The sequence below is a fragment of the Erithacus rubecula genome (assembly GCF_903797595.1).
Source record: "Erithacus rubecula genome assembly, chromosome: 4".
NCBI lineage: Eukaryota > Metazoa > Chordata > Aves > Passeriformes > Muscicapidae > Erithacus > Erithacus rubecula.
The window spans coordinates 5,148,620-5,157,286 of record NC_136686.1 but is presented as its reverse complement, the minus strand read 5'-3'; the positions used below and the strand labels follow the sequence as shown (position 1 = coordinate 5,157,286).

At 38.8% G+C, this 8,667-nt stretch overlaps 1 long non-coding RNA gene across 1 annotated transcript; it reads right to left on the bottom strand.

The window, feature by feature from the left end:
* Positions 1-317: 317 nt before the first annotated feature.
* On the bottom strand, positions 318-6,265 carry LOC306801317. The gene is made up of 4 exons (XR_013774048.1): positions 5,946-6,265; positions 3,294-3,374; positions 1,461-1,587; positions 318-1,306 (listed from the first exon to the last, which is right to left on the bottom strand). It is a non-coding gene; the product is annotated as an uncharacterized lncRNA (long non-coding RNA).
* Positions 6,266-8,667: the final 2,402 nt, after the last annotated feature.

Here is an 8,667-nt window from a genome sequence, read left to right as displayed (position 1 = left end):
ATTGCCTTCTGTTACCCCCATCTTGCACTATCTTCCACCACCCATCTTGTATTTTTACCAAATGTCCAGTCTCATGATTTTGTCTATGTCTTGGGTCTAATTTCTGGCTTTTTGGGTTTTATGTGCTACATTTTTATGTGAGGGCAAGGGTAAGTCTGAAAACAAAGAGGGTAAGCAGCAATATCCATGAAACAGATGTGCCATAAACAGGTTACCACACAAAAATTGACACTCATACAAATACTAAATGTTATTTTTCCTCCAGTCTGACTAACAGAAAACTGGAGGAAAACAAACCAACCAACCAACACAGAAGTGCTTTACTGAATCCCTTTATTGACTTCTGTGCATATTATTTATTATAAAGATTCCATTGCCAACAGCAGCAACATCTGAAGTAACAGGTAACTTTTGATACAAGAAATATTTTACAAATATTTGCTACACAGGCTCTTCCTACTCTAGGTCTGCAAATCCTCTGCAGCCTGTCACAAGGAAGAAATGGATAAGATCCAAAAATAATATAAAAACAGACAATAAGGTCATAATTACAAACAAATGCATTTGAACTTCAGGTGCCTCAGTTCCAGTGAAGGACTCAGTTTTAACTGAAGCTCTGGCATGTGGGGAAAAAAACCAACAAACAAATACAAAAATCAATTACTGCCCCAAGACAGTATATTGTGAGATGCTCTTCTGGACAAGTGGAGCAGAATAATTTAATTCAGGCCAATGAGGAGATGAAATTGAGACTTCTCTGCTAACAACATTTCATTTCTTGAGCCTTCAATACCCCTTTCCTACCAATCTAACTAAAGGCTGTCAGAAGAAGAAAAATCAAGTTTATAAAGCTCAGGCTTTATAAAAAAGCTCAGTGCAACCTTTCACATGCCCTGTTTGGTCCATGAGTTTTTTGTACTTGCATATAATCCAGAATCTTATCTGCATTCCACATCAGTGCAGAATCAAGTCAGATGGGAATTAAAAGATATCTCCACCTGGTCATTTTTGTTGTCTAACCTGGGCCCAAATCCACCTTTTGATGCAGGAGCTTAAGCCCATGTCTTGATACATGCACTGATGTAGTTGGATGGTTGCTGGTATTACAGGATTGAGAAAATTCCAAATAAAATTAATATATGTCTTGTCCATGTATGGAGAGGTGAGAGGTTTAACAGAGATCTGGGATGGCATAACAGGAGACTGATGGCATGTTTTCATTTTGTCTCTTCAGCCAAAATGATGTCAAATGAAACAAGCTCTTCATCCCATTTCGATGAAGCAGAACCTTCCTGTGCTGATCTATCTGGAAATAAAAGAGACAAAAGCTGCTAGAATTAGAGCACCACACTGAAGCCCAACCTCGTGGCTGCCTAAAAGCAGCAGCCTTTGGTTTGGGAGCTTCCCGTGCTGAGTGCCAAGGGATTGCATGGAATCCCAGCAGGGCTGGGAGCGCTTACCCCGTGGCAGCAGGTCAGCGGCTGTAGCACCTCACTGCCAGCAGGATGACTGCGAGGAGCAGAAACACGGCACAGAAACACAGGGCGGCCACAACCAAGCACCAGGGAGAGCTCTCCGAGCAGGTCCCTGCCCAAGGGACAGGGGACAGCGGGGTCACTGCAGGAAACTTCTGTTCTGAGTTACGGGAATATGGGAAATCATTGTGCCTCCTGCTACACACACAGCAGCTGTGTATCTATGTATGCAAACCTGTGTGTAACTATTAAAATCACACTTTCAGGGTCAGAAGAAACATTTTCCTACATTTTATCATCACAACTGTTGAGAAGAATCCTAAAGACAGGACCTCTTGCCTTTAGAGGCAGAGCACAGCCTTGCCAGCCCTGCTATGCCAGCATTTTGCCATGTGCACACACAGCACTGCCAGTGCTTCCCACTGGAATATGCCCTGGCTTTTCCTTGGAAAATGGTTGGCAGTGGTTCTGCTATCTTGTGTTAATTGTCTGAGGTTACACTACTGAAGACCCACAAGGAAAGCTAGAAAGTCCCATTCAGGCTTTAAAAAAAGATTCTAGACGTAATTTGAAATTCTGGAGACTCTTCCCAGATTACCATAATTTTCAAGCACAACAAAACACCCTTGTTTAATTGGTCTTTAAATCTCTGCCCCCATCATTTTCCTCTCCAACTTTAATCCTGACTAGGATCACTGTGTTCATTTGATCCCTATTCCTTAATACTTTCCATTTAAAATGCTTCCCAATCTAAACAAGAACCAGAACAAACATTTGGCTTCTGTGGTTTTGAAGAAGTTCCAGCTGAGAATGTGAAGGGACAGAGCTCTCCTAGCAGCATTTTTCCATATGTAGAGCATATATGGATTTTGATATTCCTTGAACAAAATTCTAAAGACCTGGATGGTGCAGCCAGAATCAGAGAAAGGAAGGGAGGAATTGAGGACTGGGATGTAAAAAGGAGCCAAAAAGCAGACAGGTCAATGGCCCTATATCAGAACAACACTTCCCATGCTGCATTCCAAGCCTGGATTCACTGGGATAAAATCATAGGGCATTTCAATTAAGCCAGTAAATTAATTTTGTCTTTGCAACAGGGTCTCCACCTGGCCCACTCCCTTGTCTGCTTGACTGCCACTTTTATTCAGAAAAACCATCTGAAGCTTTCAGTTTCTTTTTCCTCATTTTGAGGCCAAATGAAACCCCAATGGAAATATTTGTTTGCACTAGCATTTCCCCACAGCTAACATTATTTCATATATATATTAATTGCTCTTATGCATCACATGAATGCAATATTTTCTTCTTCATTTCCACCTCATACACAAGAGTCAAAACTCATATCCAGTATATTATTTCACTTTGTGGAACAAAATTTTCTTTCAGGGCTGGCTAAATGGTTTGAGGAAGTTTAAAGTATCTTAAAATTTTAATTTAAGAAAAGACAGACACAATTTTTCTGGAATTGTCAAAAAGTTGTTCAGAAGTTTTTCTTTTTGGCTATTACTTTGCAAAAGTGACTCAGTCTTGCTTTAAATGCTAATGTTGGCCTGTTCATTCACCCAACATTCATTTGGAAGTAAAAAGCAATACATGGAGATTGTTGCTAAAATGAATAGAAGTTTTCAAGGGCCTCCACTGCAAAATTAATTTTAAGCACGTTCTGAGCATCCTTTGGGAGTGGGGAGCAGGAAAAATGGATTGAAATCACCTGCAGCAAAGACAGAAAGTGACTCTCTCCCATACTCTGGAAAAAGATGATGTTTGGCTGCTGAAATACAACGAGAAAACACGAAGTGTCCTGTGGTGGTGCTGTACCTGAATGTGTCATTTCGGGTGTGCTGTCAGGTGTGTCAGATCTCCATTTCACATTCACCTCAGCATATGTGACTTGATCACCTAGAGGGACAAAAAGTGCTGAAAGTACTGCAAGAGTTCTGCAACTGGCTCCTCAGTGCAGTATTCCAAATAAATACATACATGCATGACATTAATTTATTATATTTTAGACAATTTTACAAATCCTTCTAGGAGACTCTCAGTTACCATACACTGAACTACTCTAATATGAATTCTATTTTTTTCCTTCTCATTCCATGTCTTACATACCCATTTATATATTCTGTCAGTCTTTAGGAAGAAGTTAATAATTTGCAATGTTTATTGGCTAAATTACTATTTTATTCTCTTTACTTCTTAATAAGCCACAAGCAGAGTGTGACATGGTCACAACCAATATAAAAAGTGCTTCATCTTGTGTTACATGATTTCTGCAATCAACAGGAAACATAAAAAGTGTTGTCGGGGTGTGCTTCCCCAAAGGTGTGGAATGTGTCAGTACCCCCAGCAGTTTTTGGTAATTGAGGCAGCAGAAGGAAGGAAGAAGTTGTATTTTTATATCAACTGCAACACACCACAGCCTCCAGGGTTGCCTGCTTTGCATGTTTTGCCTCATTCCCCAGGAGCTACTTTAAAAAAATTTGCCCAATGATAGTGCATGAAATCAGATATTTTTGCCTAAAGAAAAGCAACCTCCTAAAGGTGCCAGAGCTGCTGAGATCAACCTTAGATTTACAAAAAAATATCAAATCCAACCTATTTTCAGAATTAAGCATCTTTCACAGGCAACATCATCTTTTACAGAACAATTCAACAGCATTTGGCACAAGGTGAGGGTTGGGTTTCCTGCACTTGTGCTCTCAAGCAGAAAAGCAATGAAACACACAAAGAAATGAAAGAAGACTAAGAATATATAGACATGATTTTATATCTATAAGAACATGAAAAAATATGAATTTCTTAGGGATTTTTTTCTGCTGTATCTCACTTGGAGACACTGGTGCTATTAATAGGTGCCAAATTCAAGATTGATTTAAAGTATGTCTTCAAGGAAGATAGTACACTCACTCTGTGGAAGTCTTTCTTTTAGGATGCTATTTAAGTAAAGCATTTATTGGGACACCAACAGGGATGCAAGATTCACAGAAGTGACCAGAATATAGATATTGCAATTGAAAATATTTTAAAAAAACTATTATGACAGCTAAACACTATGCTAGCATACTCTAAAACATAAGAAAAACACTTTGTGTGAAATTTGGTTACTTAATTAGCCTCATAATTGGCCATTATAATTTTTTAGATTGTGAATTTCCATGCCCCTTATATTGGCAAATTTCAGAAGTATGATTTTGGCTTAGGAGGCTCTCAAAATAATTTATACAGCAATTTCTAAGCAAGATTCATTGAAGTCAATTAAAAGTGTGAAAGCACTTAAAGCTGTAACACATAACTGGAAATTAATAAAGGGAAAGGGACAGGTGAGGAAAAACATAAAAATCGGTAGAACAGACTTTTATGCTCTCCAAGTCTGAGACATTTTCACAATGAGCTGTACTGGGCATCTCCAATAAATCCTTAGGGGACAGTTCTGCACTGAGTTCCAAGGATTGTCCTGGCAGTGCAGCTCTTCTGCACAGAACTGATCAGATAATTTAAGGAGCAAGCTGAATTAACAGTGAAAGCAGAGATTTCATACCTGTACAGGTGCTTTTTATACTCTGTTCCATTGATTGAATACACATATCTAATTTTTAAGAATAATTATTGCTTTACTGGCATACTCAGGACATATTTTGCTTTTCTATTGGAACCTCTGAATATTATAATTTAAAATAAATTTTCCCTGATCAATTGTCTTACAAAAAGAAAAGATTTTTGATCAGAATTAAAAAAAATAAGTGTCAATACTTTTGTTTTAAAACCATGAATTCTTTTTTACCAAAATCCATTAATGTCTATATTTTGCACGTTATTTTTTTGCGAAGAATTTTTCTAAGCAAGGCAGTTTTATAGTTGAAAGTTGTATACAAATTGCAGTACTAATAGTTTTCAAAATTATAAAAACTTCTGTTAAATCTTGACTTGTATTTTTCTCAACTTTTAAGAAGAGAAAGAAAGAGGGACAGAAAGAGAGAGAGAGAGAAAGAAAGAAAAAGAGAAGGAAAAAAGAAAATAGAATCAGACCCATCACTTTAAAATTTAAAAATATTTCCAGTGTCTAAGAAACTGAATCAAAGTACAAAATCTAAGTGGACTGCAGGAGAGAGAAGTCCATTCAGTGAATTTCAATTATCAATGAGTTTCCAATAATCTGTATAAGGATATTCAATGTCTGAGCGTTGAGCTGTTTAAGAAAGATCCTATTTCAGCCATCTTACTGAAACCCAGAATGGGATTTTAAAGGTCAATCCTCACTTTTGCTAGAATTCAGCATTCATGCTACCAATAAACATGAATTTGCCACTCCAACAGATTTATATGTTAAACAGAGCTGGGTATTAATGGTTAAAAAGGCTTTCCACATGACTACAGCTGCTTGAGAACGATTTAAGAAAGAGTGAAAGTTCTAAGAATGTGCCCATGAGCAAAAGAAAAATAAATAATATTAAGATAAACTTTTTTTTTTACCTGTATCTGAATCTTCTGAAGTAAAATTCACTCTTTCCTTGTGGGACACCTTGGCATAGAGCACCTCACTTGCCATTTTGAGGAGCTGCTTTCAGCTCTCAGGTCTGCCATCCAAATGGACTCTGAAGAAAACCCAGCCTTTGTTTCTGACCTCCCCCATCCAACCACATTAGGCCAACAGAAGGGTTTAGATGTCTGCACAACGGAAGGAAACCAGAACTTTTTTTATAAAATGTAAATTCTCACCTTGTAGCTTTTGATAAACAATTCTTATGTTCTTCTCATGGTGTGTGTTCTAATAAAAAAATTGAGATTTTGATCATTTTTTTCATAAACTGGAACATTCAGCCCACACATAATTTTCATTTACAGTCTGAGCTGGCGACATGCTGAGTGTGTTCATATTCTCCTCAAACCAACTGGACATTAAAATGTGTTTAAACAGAAAAATCCATTAATAATTATTAGATTGCTCATTTTATGATTATTAGATTGCTTTGGTTTCTGATGGCCAGATCACTTCCTCCTAAACCTCCATAGTTCAGGGTTGAAAGTAGAAAGCAATGACATGGGGAGGAAGAGGAAGAATAACTGATATTGCTGAAAAAACTAACTTAAATATTTTTGAAATAATGTTCTCCTGAATTTTAATTTTTAAAAAAGTATTTTATATAGAATAAAATTATTTTTAAAAGTTGGGTTTAGAAACGTTTCTACAAGGGCCACTTCTTTTTTTTTTCATTGGACTTTCCTCCCCATAGAAGTTTCTAAATTTTGGTGGTTTTTTTCTACTTTTTTGAGGTTTCTGGTTACTTAGAATGATACCAAAACTTTGAATTCTTTTCACAGAGGAACTTCTGCTCTTCAACCAGCTCTACACCTCATGCTAATCCTCACATCCCTGGGGCACTGCTGAGCTCAGAATTAAACCAGGGCTGAGTCTGACCGATGCTTCCTTTGCATGAAGATCTTCAAATTTTCTTAATAAAGGCAGAAAACGTGTTTTTTTGGAGTTACCATGGTGCTAACTCAAGGAGTGTAATATTTTGCCCTCTTGGACCAGCCAGAGAAGAAGGATAACACTTTGAACAAGGAGGAGCAGTTTGGCCTTTTCATCTTATATCTCTGAGATATTTTGAGAATGGGCCTTCACAATCTTGGTCACTGAAAGGTTCTGCATTAATCATTAATGGTTTGGATTTGAATAGGCTTTAAGGGCTGTGTGATTCCAACCCCTCTGCCATGGGCAGGGACTCCTTCCACCAGACCCAGCTGCTCCAGTCCTGTCCAGCCTTGAGGGATGGGGCAGCCACAGCTTCTCTGGGAAACCTGTGCCAGAGTCTCACCACCCTCACAGGGAACAATTTCTTCCCAACATCCAAACTAAACCTTCTCTGTCACTTTGGAGCCATTCTCCCTTGTCCTGTCACTCCAGGCCCTTGTCAAGAGTCTCTTTCCATCTTTCCTGTGGCTCCCTTCAGGCACTGCAAGGCCACAGTGAGGTCACCCCAAAGCTTCTCCTCTCCAGGCTGAACAATCCCAATTCCCTCAGCCTTTCCTCCCAGCAGAGCTGCTCCATCCCTCTGATCCCTTGGTGTCCCCTGGCTCCAGCAGCTCCCTGTCCTTCCTGTGCTGGCCCAGGCTGGGTGCAGCCCTGCAGGGGGGTCTCAGCAGAGCAGGGAAGAACCACAATGTCCTTCTTTCATGGAAAGGACAGCAAAGAGAGAAAGTGATGCTCTCCCATACCCTGGAAAAATGTGCTCTTGGGCTGCTGAAATATAATGAGAAACTTTGAAGCATTGCAATACCTGACTGATCTTTCAGGAGGAAGTGGGAAGGCTGTGGAGGTACCAGCTGGAAAGCAGAAGTTTGTGAAGAGCTGAGATTTAGCATCTAGGTGGGTGAGCAGATTACAGAGCTAAAGATTTTCTGTCCAAAGCAGCGTGGAATCAAACCCAGGACAATTTGGGTTGGAAGAGCCCTTAAAGACCATCTAATTCCAGCCCACTTCCAGGTCCAACATCTTTCCCCTTCCCTCAGCAAGCAGGTGATGGTTCAGTATAAAAAGACATTTTTTACTGGAAATTGCATCTAAGTTGTTCTTCAACAAAGTAACATGAAGAAGGGATTTCTGTTATTACTTAGGCCAAACTATCCTCAGTGCCAGTAATACAAAGCCATTCTAAATTTATTTTATATATAGAGCTGTACCTATTGTTAGAAGGCTATTCAAGAAATTGGAAGAAGTTTTTCCCCTCCTACATTAATGCTTTGCATTTGAATAACTCAAAATAGTCACTAGATGTCTCTACTTCACCATAAAATGCATCAGAATTTCTATTCCATTTAAACTGATGGATATCTGGAGTGCTTATGTAGCCTTTTTTTCACAAGTATGAGTTACATAACACTGATGTTTGATTCCTTGAGTTCTGCAGATAAACCTGCTCTGTCCCAGCACCTAAAGCTCTGCTATAGCTCCCAGTTAAAGGAAATCCTCTGGCTTAGGCTAAAAAACACAGCATTTTCCCTCCCTGAAATAGATAATAGCAGTTGTTGTTCCTGTACTGGGCAGAGTAGAAAGGGGAATACCTCTCTTTACTGTTTTTGAACTCTTCACTATGGAGAATAAATTCATATTATTCATATCCCAAACAAGCACATTAATGGATGTAAATCTCCATGGATATAGGCCATTTTCACTTTAGGTTTCACTTTAAGT